This window comes from Triticum urartu, chromosome 6 (assembly GCF_003073215.2).
Source record: "Triticum urartu cultivar G1812 chromosome 6, Tu2.1, whole genome shotgun sequence".
NCBI classification, from domain to species: Eukaryota; Viridiplantae; Streptophyta; class Magnoliopsida; order Poales; family Poaceae; genus Triticum; species Triticum urartu.
Genome location: NC_053027.1, coordinates 317,410,219 through 317,422,814, shown reverse-complemented (window position 1 = coordinate 317,422,814; position 12,596 = coordinate 317,410,219).

The following is a 12,596-nucleotide window of genomic DNA, read 5'->3' as shown; positions in this document are numbered from 1 at the left end:
AACGGGTAAGCAATGGTGGTGGTATCCGGAAGTGGTGATGGAGTATAGGTGGTAGGAGTGCGTAGGCGTAAATGTGGGTTGGTGGTGGTGACTAAACTAAAAAAGTTCAGTTTCGTCAGGGATTCTTGAACATCCGGGCTGGGCCGGTCGTCCGGCCGTCGGACATCCGGAGGGGGTCGGACGTCCGGTGCTTGGGCATTTTGCCGGCACGGGAAGAACATCACGTGTACGAGGTGGATAAGGTGAAAATCATCGAATTCAGGCGATTTCGTGGATGGAAAGGGTGGAGACAAGGGGGGAAATGTAGATCCACTCAAGGAAAAGCAAATCCACGGATCAAATCCAACAAAATTTCAACACACCAACAAATCAGAAAAAATGGGACTATTTTTGTGGGGAATTTTCGAATTAGGAACGAAATCAAGAAAAACCAGGCTAGCAACACAATGGGGAGGCTCCGAAATCGTGATCAACGTGGCACTAGATACCAAGATGATGTAGGGTAGAACCCTAATCGGTCGATCTTTCATGAAAGGAGCGGATCCCGCGATGAACACGAAGAACACAAGGGGAAAACGAGGGGAAAACACGGGGGAAACACGAGAGAAACACTAAGCCAACAATAAATAGTCACACATGTGCTAGATCCTCGAGTACATAAGAAATCACACGATCCATGGTCAACTAGGGACGATACAAAAGGCAACGGTCTTTTCCGTGAGGAGGTCTTGATGGGGCCACCCAAGAGGGTGTCTTGATGTTCTTCTCTACAACGAGGTCTTGAATCCAAAGGGATCTTCTCCGTAGAGGCCGCGGTCTCTCTCTTGGAGTAGATCCGATGTGGATGAGCAATGCTCTATCTCTAAATACGAGCTAAACCAATGCTAACCCTAGCTAGGAGGAATAGGAGGTCTATATATAGTCTTAGTGAAAAAAGGGGGCGAAGTGGGGGGGGGGTACATGGGCTGTGGCACAACACATGGCAGCGCACAGGCATCGAACATCCGGGAGTCACCGTTCGTCCGGAGGCTCACGAGGGTCCAGACATCCGGTGCCTGTCGGACGTCCGTAGATTCGGCTCGGGTGTGCTTCGGTCGGACGTCCGGTCGGGGTCGGTCATCCGGAGCCTGGAGGTCGTTGGTCATCCATAGCGCTTCGGAAGTCCGTAGTTTTGGCTCGGGTGTGGAAGTGTCGGTCGTCCGGAGAGGGCCGGACGTCCGGAGCCTGGAGGTCGTCGGACGTCCAGGGTTTGTCGGTCGTCCGGAGCCTGGGGACTTTGAGCAGTTCTTCTTCTTGTCCCATGAACTTGGATTCCTCACCGTCTTGTTGGTTGAGTGTAGTTGGTCCGTGGCCTTCCTCCAAGCACCTGATCACACATAGGGTTTCCGCTTGAGGTAGTAGCCAATTCTCATGCATGGAGAGTTGTAGTTTGGAGAGGAGTGAGTTCACCTTATCTTCGAGAGCCTTCACTCGGGCTCTTGTCATTGGTCCAAGTGGTGTCGTAGGAGATGTAGGTGGGTCCATGGGGATGACCTTGGGATGCTCCGCATCACACGCCATGGGCCGTAGGCAGGCAACTATGGGTACCTTGGTTCCCAGAACGCCGACATCGGGTGATGGAATTATCTATCTTAGTAAAAACATGGTCTTCAATTAAAACAGTTCTACCTCTTGGTGGAGATAACACCCCGGTTGTACATGCTCAAAAACCAGCCCTACCACAGATAACCGAGACACTCGCAGGTTATACCGCTACTGCGGTGGACAGAGAACCAGCTTCACCAAACCTAACCCCAAAACTAGCAGATAGTAACCTAGTTCCTGTTGACACAGTACCATCTACACCATAGAGCTCCCAAACAAGAGCAGTTAGTAAGGCAGCTCCAGTGCCCAAAGCGCCAGTACTACCACGGCAAACCCCAACTCCACCATTTAGTACATGTATTCCTATGGAGGAAGAACAACCAGTCATTCATAGTTTAGCATTGTCGTGGGAAACCACGACCACCTATGGGGCCATGAGAAAACAAGCTTACATATCGATCCCCGACATGTTTTCTTTTTATCCATACATGTCTTTGTAAGAACAAAACTTGTGCATAGAGATACCTTGTCGCCTTCAGAAAATTTCTGCTCCCACCCGTAATTTGATCTGAACTTTGCTTCGGTCAGGAAGGTTGTAGTGGCATTTGAGAAAGAAGGATTGACAAGGGGCCGCTTCCATTCCATAGTATTGAAAGAATATCTCAAGGGGCCAGGCCCCGTGGAAATAACGGAAGGCACCGGCAAGATAGCTTGCCGAGGAAACTTGTTTACCTAAAATTATAGAGGCATTCATCCTCTACATGGATAGGATACATGCACAAGTACGAGGCAAGGCTCCTCTTTTTCATTAATATGCGGATAAGCAAGTACAAAAATTATAGAGCATGAACATGGATAACATAGATTACATATTTAAGACTAGAATTTGGCAAACGCCTACATATTTTAGACTGAAAAAATATAAGTGCCCCGTAGTCCCTTTCTTGTCCCTCTCCTCCTAGGAACTGCAATGGGAGGCGAAGAGGGCAAAAGGAGTGCCTGGGCAAAAGCTCAGCCTGACCCCATTAGGGCCAGCAGGATGCAGCCTGACATGATCGGGAGGGTGTGGATGAAGGTGATGGGCGGGGAGAGCGGCTTGGCGATGCCCTGGTTACCTCCGCCAGGGCCAGCAGGAAACATCAGCATGGACACTAGCAGGAAGGACAAAGCCGGAGTCCACGGGGAAGCCTCCCAGAGTCCAGTTGGAAGACTGCTGGAGGAGGCGAAGACACCAGCAACACGCAACACCCCTGCAAATCGCCTTGCTAGGGAGGAGATGCAGGTGAAGATGGTGGTTCCGCAAACCTCCCGCTGATGGTGACGGTGCGGCTGGTATTGAGCTGGAGTCGAAGCCGTCGTCCTCCCCATCAGTGTCGCCATCATCGCCATCACTCTCCTCCTCATCGCGGCCGCTGGAGGAGGAGCCTTCGTTATTGGTTGAGCTCTCCGTGCATGTAACACCCTCGATGCGACTATATCTCCCACGTGTCGAGGCACGACTTAGAGGCATAATCGCATTGAAGGCATATGTCGCAAGTTAGGCAATCTTCACAACATCCCATGTAATATAAATCATGAAGGGGAGATAACATAGTTGGCTTACACTCGCCACGTCAATCAAGTACATAAATAACATTACATCAACCAAACACTCATGGCCCGACTACGGCGCCAAAATAAAAGAGAACCCAACATGCGACAACGGTCCCAATCACCCCCAACTGGGCACCACTACTGATCATCGGGAAAGGAAACATAGTAACGTTGAGAGTCTTCGTCGAACTCCCACTTGAGCTCATACGCGTCTGCTGGAGCGGAATCATCAGGCCCTGCATCTGGTGTAATAGTAATCTGTGAGCCACAGGGACTCAGCAATCTCGCACCCTCGCGATCCAGACTATTTAAGCTTAAAGGTATGACAGGGTAAAAAAATATGTGGAGCTGTAGCAAGCGACTAGCAAATATGGTGGCTAACTTATTCGCAAAAGAGAGCGAGAAGAGGAGGCAAAGCACGAGCGAGAAACTAGAGAGACAACCTGCGCAAACATTACTCCAACACCGTGTCCACTTCCCGGACTCCGCCGAGAAGAGGCCATCACGGTAACACACTCAGTTGATTCATTTTAATTAAGTTAAGGTTCAAGTTATCTACAACCGGACATTAACAAATTCCCATCTGCCCATAACCGCGGGCACGGCTTTCGAAAGTTCAATCCCTGCAGGGGAGTCCCAACTTAGCCATGACAAGCTCTCACGGTCAACGCAGGAATAGACCTCCTCCCAAGATGTTCCGATCAGACTCGGTATCTCGGTTACTCAAGACACTTCGACAGGTTAAAACAAGACCAGCAACACCGCCCGAATGTGCCGACAAATCCCGATAGGAGCTGCACATATCTCTTTCTCAGGGCACACTCAGATGAGACATCCTATGAGTAAAACCAACCCTCAAGTTGCCCCGATGTGGCCCCGCAGTCTACTCGATCGGACCAACACTCAAAGGAGCACTGGCCCTGGGGGGGTTAAATAAGATGACCCTCGGGCTCCAGAAACCCAAGGGAAAAAATGCTAGGTGGCGAATGCTAAAACCAAGGTTGGGCATTGCTGGAAAAGCTTTAATCAAGGCGAAATATCAAGGGGTTCCCATTATAACCCAACCGCGTAAGGAACGCAAAATCCGGGAACATAACACCGATATGACGGAAACTAGGGCGGCAAGAGTGGAACAAAACACTAGGCGAGAGGCCAAGCATACCACCCTTTACCAATTATATAGGTGCATTAATATAACAAGATAATATAATGATATCCCAACAAGAAAATAAATATTCCAATAAGGAACGGCCTTCGATCTTCACCTGCAACTAGCAACGCTATAAGAGGGGCTGAGCAAAGCGGTAACATAGCCAATCAACGGTTTGCTAGGACATGGTGGGTTAGAGGTTTGACATGGCAATTAGGGAGGCTTGAAAGCAAGTGGTAGGCATCGTAGCATTGGTATAGCAAAAGAGCGAGCAAAACTAGCATAGCAAGATAGTTAGTGATTTCGAGGGGTATCGATCATCTTGCTTGCAACAGTTGTCAGAGTTGACTGATCCCTACGAAAGCAAACTCAACAGGCTCCTCGTTAGCGAACTCGTCTCCCGGCTCTACCCAAAAAAGGACAAACAAGCAACAAGGGATACAATCAAACCACGTGCAAGACCAAAGCAATATGATGCCAATGATGATATGCTATGCGGATGCGATGCGGGATGCAAAATGCAAGATATGATTGGAAAATGCATGAACCTGGACTCAACATGGAAATCAAGTTGTGTAACTTGGAAAGATGAGACGAAATCGCTTGAAAACGATATTAAAGAACGCCGGAATCGAGTTGCGGTTGGAAATGGCAAGCGATTCAAATATGACATCAGTTCTGCGATTTACAGCAAGTAGCCAACTAAATGCAATTGGAATGAACATGCTACAGCAAACAAACATTGACAAAAAAATACATGGCAGGGATGCACACAATATGCTTAACAAAAGTTCTAGCACTGAGCTACGGCCAATTCATCCATTAACAGGTTCAAACAAGCATGGCAAAAATGCGTATGGAAAACAGATCTCAGACTTGGTGAAATTAACACTTGTCTGGAATTTCAGATCAGGTAGCCCTCTTCGGAGCCACAAAACTACATGCTACAGGACCTGAACATGGCAAAGTAAAACATGGCATGGAGCTACTCAAAGAGCTTAACAAAAGTCCCTTAGTGACCTTGAGCCAAAAGGGATCAGAAAATACAATTGCAAGCATGTGAACATAGCAAAAACATAATCAGTTTTCAGACTTAGTGAAAACTGGCACATGCTGAAATATAACTCAAGTAGGCATGTTTACGAGCTCGATGCACTCACTACGTTACAAGTCGTAGCAATACAAGCATACATCCATCAAGAAGGCACAAAATTCAAGCTAGACATGGCAATAACAATAACATATCATGCACGGATCAACTACCATATCACCGGCAAAATTGCAAACAAGTTGACAATCTGCCCAGATTCACAAAGTAGCAAAAGTAGAGCTCGATTGACTCAAGCTAGGGTGCTCTATAATTGCAAACAAAGAGATGGATGGATATATCGCTACAATATTAACAAAACATCCTTACTGATCATCCTCAGAAGAGGCACGGATCACTAGGAAACAACAAGAACATATGGCATCATGAGATAAACAGCTCCAGGACTTAGTGAAATTGCTAACTGCCTGAAAACAGAATTACTAAGTGCACCACTTTGCAAGATTGCACTAGTCACCACACACATCACAAAAATACATGGGTTGCACCTATGGAAATATGAAAAAACCCTTAACAAAACACATGTAGAGCATCAGGGCATATCATGCACACATTAATCATGGCAAAAATGACAAAAACCTAAACGGAGCAGCAGATCTGACAATAGTCTCAAGTAGCCCTCTTCTAACAGCATTTCGGGCATCAAGATGAACTCAAATGAAAATGAAGCAATGGAATGAAATGATGTACTCTCTGAGATGAACATTTTGATATGCTATATGCATGAATCGGATCTACGGATGCAAAGTTACGGGGCCGTGAACATGAGCACATGGACTGAGATTTTCGGGACTTAGACGAAATTTACCACCGGATCTAGGGTTTGACCCGGCACGGAATCCGAGGACGGCGGCGCGCGCACTGTTCACATCGGAGTTGACGGAGCTCGCCCGAGAGGGAAGACCGCGATGAGGTGCTCCCGGGCCGGATCTCGCCGGATCCGGCCGGCGGGGAGCCGGAGAGGCGGCGGGGCGGCGGCCACGGCGCGGCGGCGGCGGTTGGTGGCGGCGGGTGCGGACGCGGCGGCGGCGGTCGCCGGGTGAGGCGGCGGTGGCGGCAGCAGCTGGGCGAGGCGGCGGCGGCAGCTGGGCGAGGCGGCGACGCGCGGCGCGGCGCGAGGCGGCGGCGGCATCTGGGCCGCGGGGTCTCGCCTGGGCCGGGCGGGCCGGCGGCGGTGGGAGGTGGCGGCTGCCACATGGCGGCTTCGGAGTGGGGCGGCGGCTATGTCCGGCCGGGTCGGATAATGTCCGGCGCGGCGCGGGGGCGATTTAGTGTTTCGGGGAGAGGGGATCTGGGACATTTCGAGGGGGACCTATTTATAGGCATAGGAGGAGCTAGGAGAGTCCAAATGAGGTGCGGTTTTCGGCCACGCGATCGTGATCGAACGGTCTAGATCATGGAGCAGAGTTAGGTGGGTTTTGGGCCAAATTGGATGGGTGTTGGGCTGCAACACACACGAGGCCTTTTCGGTCCCTCGGTTAACCGTTGGAGTATCAAACGAAGTCCAAATGATACGAAACTTGACAGGCGGTCTACCGGTAGTAAACCAAGGCCGCTTGGCAAGTCTCGGCCCAATCCGGAAATGTTTAATCCCCACACACGAAAGAAAGCTAGAAATGGCCACCGGAGGAGAACGAAGCGTCGGAATGCAAAACGGACAACGGGGAAAATGCTCGAATGCATGAGACGAACACATATGCAAATCCATGCACATGATGACATGATATGAGGTGCATGACAGCGATAACAACACACGGAGACAAAGACCCGACCCCAAGGAAATAAAATATCTTAACGCCGGAAACGGCAAGAGTTGTAGTACAAATTGGGAAAGTTACATCCAGGGTGTTACAACACTCCACCACTACGAAAGGATCTCGTCCCGAGATCTAGGACTGAAAGAACGCCGGGTACTCAGTATGGAGGTGATCCTCGCGTTCCGAGGTAGCTTCACGGTCGGAATGGTGTGACCACTTGACTTTGAGAAATTTGATTGACTTGTTGTGAGTCTTGCGTTCAGTCTCTTCAAGAATAGCAACTGGGTGATAACGATAGGAGAGATCTTCTTGGAGCTCAATGTCCTCGAAGTTGACGGTGCGGTCAGGAGTCTTGAAGCACCTTCGAAGCTGAGAGACATGAAACACGTCATGAACATTTGCAAAGTTTGAAGGAAGCTTGAGTTGATAGGCGAGGTCGCCTCTCTTGCTGACAATCTTGAAAGGTCCCACGTATCTGGGGGCAAGCTTCCCTTTGATACCGAAGCGACGAGTAACTTTCATAGGAGACACTCGGAGGTAAACATGATCTCCGATCTCGAAAGCCAAATCACGGTGCTTACTATCATAGTAGCTCTTCTGGCGGGATTGGGCTGCTTTGAGGTTATCTCGAATGACTTTGCACATTTCCTCTGCCTCTGTGATTAAGTCATTACCCAAAAGCTGACGTTCACCGGTTTCAGACCAGTTGAGAGGGGTACGGCACTTCCTGCCATACAGAATTTCAAAAGGGGCCTTGCCCGAACTTGCTTGAAAACTGTTGTTGTAGGAGAATTCAGCATAACGAAGACAATCCTCCCACTTCATGCCGAAGGAGATCACACAAGCCCTGAGCATATCTTCAAGAATCTGGTTGACACGCTCGACTTGACCGCTAGTTTGAGGATGGAAAGCTGTGCTGAAGCGGATGTTAGTGCCCATGGCCTTCTGAAAAGAATCCCAAAACTTCGAGGTAAAGATGCTGCCACGGTCCGAAGAGATCACTTGTGGAATACCGTGCAGAGAGACAATACGAGAGGTATAGAGTTCCGCCAATTGAGCTGCAGTGATTGACTCTTTGATAGTCAGAAAGTGAGCCACTTTGGTGAGTTTGTCGATGACAACGAATATAGCATCATTGCCGTGCTTGGACTTTGGAAACCCAGTCACGAATTCCATCTCAATGTGGTCAAACTTCCATTCTGGAATGGCAAGAGGTTGGAGGAGACCAGCTGGCCTTTGGTGTTCTGCCTTCACTCTTCTGCAGACATCACATTCATTCACGAATTGAGCGATCTCGCGCTTCATTCGAGTCCACCAATAAGCTTGCTTAAGGTCCTGATACATCTTCGTGCTCCCAGGGTGGATGGAGAGGAGAGAATTGTGTGCCTCGTTCATGATCACTTTACGAAGGTCACCTTTGGGTACAACAATACGATCCTCAAAGAAGAGAGTGTCCTTGTCATCAAGGCGGTAGCACTTGTACTTGGACTGACTCTTGGCAATCCCAATCTTCACCTTTTTCACCATAGCATCAAGAAGCTGAGCTTGGCGAATCTGGTCTTCCAAGGTAGGAGAGACTAAAAGGTTGGCGAGGAAACCTAGAGGAACAACTTGCAGATTAAGTTTGCGGAAAGCTTCACAAAGCTCGGGTTGATAAGGCTTGAGAATCAGACTGTTGCAATAAGCTTTCCTGCTCAATGCGTCAGCAATCACATTAGCCTTGCCTGGAGTGTACTCAATACTCGGATTATACTCTTGAATCATTTCGACCCATCGAGTTTGCCTGAGGTTGAGATTAGGCTGAGTGAAGATGTACTTGAGACTCTTGTGATCAGTGAAAATGTCCACTTTTCTTCCCAATAGAAGATGTCTCCAAGTCAAAAGAGCATGCACAACTGCCGCCAACTCGAGATCATGAGTGGGGTAGTTCTTCTCATTAGGCTTCAACTGGCGAGATGTATAAGCAACAACTTTCTTCTCTTGCATCAATACTGCGCCAAGACCTTGTAGAGAGGCATCACAAAAGACCTCGTACGGCTTGGATTCATCAGGCGGAGTCAGAACTGGAGCAGTGATCAATTTCTCTTTCAAAGTGTTGAAAGCAATGTCACACTCCGGAGAGCAAAACGTACTTTACGTGCTTATGGAGAAGATTTGAGAGAGGCTTCGCGATCTTAGAAAAGTTTTCAACGAATCTTTGACAATAGCTTGCGAGACCGAGGAAGCTACGAAGTTGCTTCATATTCTGAGGAGGTTCCCAATTCACAATTGCAGACACCTTCTCAGGATTCACGGCAATGCCCTTGGCAGAGATGATATGACCAAGATAAAGCACTTCATCAAGCCAAAATTCACACTTGGAGAACTTGGCGTAGAACTGATGTTCCCTTAGCTTATCGAGAACCAAACGCAAGTGCTTGGCATGATCTTCCTTGTTCTTGGAGAAAACCAGAATGTCGTCAAGATAGACCAAAACGAAGTCATTGGTGTCGGCATTGAAGATGAAGTTCATCATGCGAGAGAACGTCGGAGGAGTGTTGACGAGGCCGAAAGACATGACAGTGTATTCATATGAACCAAAGCTTGTCCTGAAAGCCGTCTTGGGAATATCTTGTTCACGGATTCGAATCTAATGATAACCCATACGGAGATCAAGCTTGGAGAATACTTGAGCACCTTTGAGTTGTTCGAACAGCTCATTGATGTTGGGAAGTGGATATTTGTTCTTTATGGTCTTCTTGTTCACTGGACGGTAATCAACACAAAGTCGGTCCGTTCCATCCTTCTTCTTCACAAAAAGAACACCACAGCCCCACGGAGAAGAACTAGGCCGGATGAGACCCATTTTCTCTTGAATATCGAGTTGCTTCTTCAGCTCCTTCAACTCTTCAGGTCCGAGCTTGTAAGGACGCTTGCACACAGGTTTCGTGCCAGGCTCAAGATCAATAACGAATTCAACTGGCCGGTGCGGAGGCATTCCTGGAAGCTCTTCTGGAAAGACGTCTTGATATTCGCAAACGACTGGAATTTGCGAGATGGCATCCAATTCACCCTTCTCACTGAGAGAAAACAGACGGATGGTATTATCCCGAGCGGTAAAGACAATAACATCCTTAGATGAATGAGTTAATTGAATCTGCCTGGCAGAACAATCAAGATGTGCCTTGTGCTTAGAAAGCCAATCCATTCCGAGAATAAGATCAATATCCGAGTTACCAAGAACCACCGGAGAAGAGAGAAACTTGTAATCACCCAATGTGATAGAGATATCGGGAGCAACCAAACTAGAAGTCAAAAGCTTGCCGGGAGAAACAACTTGCATGACTTTGGGCATGATCTCGGTATCAACATTGTGCTTCGATGCAAAAGGACATGACAAAAAGGAATGCGATGCACCAGTGTCAAAAAGAACTTTTGCAGGAACATCGTTAACAGGAAGGTTACCCATGATCACATCTGACGAGTCCTCTGCCTGAGCTGCATTCATCAAGTTGACCTTGGCGGACTTGGGGTTATGCTTGACCACAGCTGTACTTACCGATCTGAAAGGAGGAGGAGGAAGACGCCTCTGGTTGAAACACTTGTTGGCATAGTGACCCTTCTGTTGGCACTTGTTGCACGTGACCTCTGAAAGCGGACGGTGATACGGAGCACTCGATCTTGGAGCTTGAGACGAAGTCTTGTTCTGAAAGCCAGGGTTGGGTGGGTGGGAAGAACCACTGCCACCTTTACTCTTCTGCTGATACGGCTGATGGAACGGAGGAGGAGGAAGCCAATACTTCTGCTGCTTGGCCACTTGAGTAGAGGAAGGAGTAACGTCTCTGACTCGCTTCTTGGAAGCATCACACCTCAACTGAGCATCCTCTTGCTTCAATGCCATGTTGTAGAACTCATCGTACCTCAAGGTCTCAAAGAGAACAAGAGCTAGCTGAATTTCTTCTATGAGACCACCCCTGAACTGGTATATCATGCTCTTCTCATCAGGGACGTCCTGCTTGGCAAAGCAGGCGAGCTTCTGAAACAACTTGTTGTAGTCATAGACAGACAAAGAGCCTTGCTTCAGATTGCGGAATTCCTCACGCTTTCTTTCAACCACGCTCTGAGGAATATGATGAGCTCAGAAATCTCGACGGAAATCAACCCAAGTGATAACACGTCCACCTCGGGAATCCTTGTACTGCTGGAACCATTCTGCAGCTTGATCTTTGAGTTGGAAGGAAGCAAACTTAACAAAGTCCTCAGGCCTGACGTTACTGCACTCGAAATGCTTGCACAGATCCACAAGCCAATCGTCAGCATCGGTTGCCTCAACACAAGTGCTGAAATTCTTTGGCCCGTTAGCAAGGAATTGGTTGAGGGTAGCAAAGTGATTCTGATTGCTGCCTTGATTCCCTTGGTTGCCTTGATTGCGCTCTTGGAGAATTTGCTTGATCAACTGTGTGTTTGCATTGGTTGCGGCCATCACAGCTTGCCATGCCTCTAGAGGAGGTGGAGGTGGTGGCGGATCAGGATTCGGAGTCGTGCGCGTTGGAGGAGCCATCCTGAAGAGGTTGACGTCCATTAGCACATTGATAGATAAATATTGAAGCTGAATCGAACGGAATGAAAATTGCAACATATAGCCTTCACATCCGAACAAAATGAACGAATGCATTCCTCTTGAAATGGTCACATATCCATAAATTGAGAAGCCACGTAGAATTAAGGTAGAGAAATAAATCAACAAGGTACGGATCAAGAACGAATAATCGGTAAGAAATCCCAATCTCAAACCAATATCCGTGGAAGAAGAACTAGAGCTACTAGAATTCCCACCTATGAAACTCCCGAACCTTTCCGGTTATGCAATCAGGTGTTGGGGACACAGGGGAAGCATAATATCTCACCCAAACTAGCAAATCCTACATCCAGCTGTATCCATCCTTCAACACATAACCAAGAAAACTTCGGAAACCATCTACCTCAACCTTCGAAAAGCATCCGTTATACAAGTTATGGAGATACTCCCGAACTCCCACCCCAGTACTGGGTGGCGTCGAGGTTATCTCACCAACGAACTGCATAAAAGAGATTTTCGATGTCGGCTTACTAAACTCAGGTATTCCAGAACTGTAACGATAAAATTATGATGACAACACCTCAGAGCTCAACTCCCCGGGACACTTCCACTAAACCCCTAACAGGAGGCACCAAGACAATGTTCTCATCATAAAACCATCGGAACGATTCCAAGATACCCGCGTGATCCTAAAATTTTTTTTAGTGAAATTTGAGAAGAGAAGAGTCAAAACTCTACGTCAGGATGCCTTACCAGAGCGATGAGGAGACTGGGAAGTAAAAACAATTCCTAAACTCTCCGATATATAATTCCTAAATGACTCAAAACATTTTTCTAGACACAACT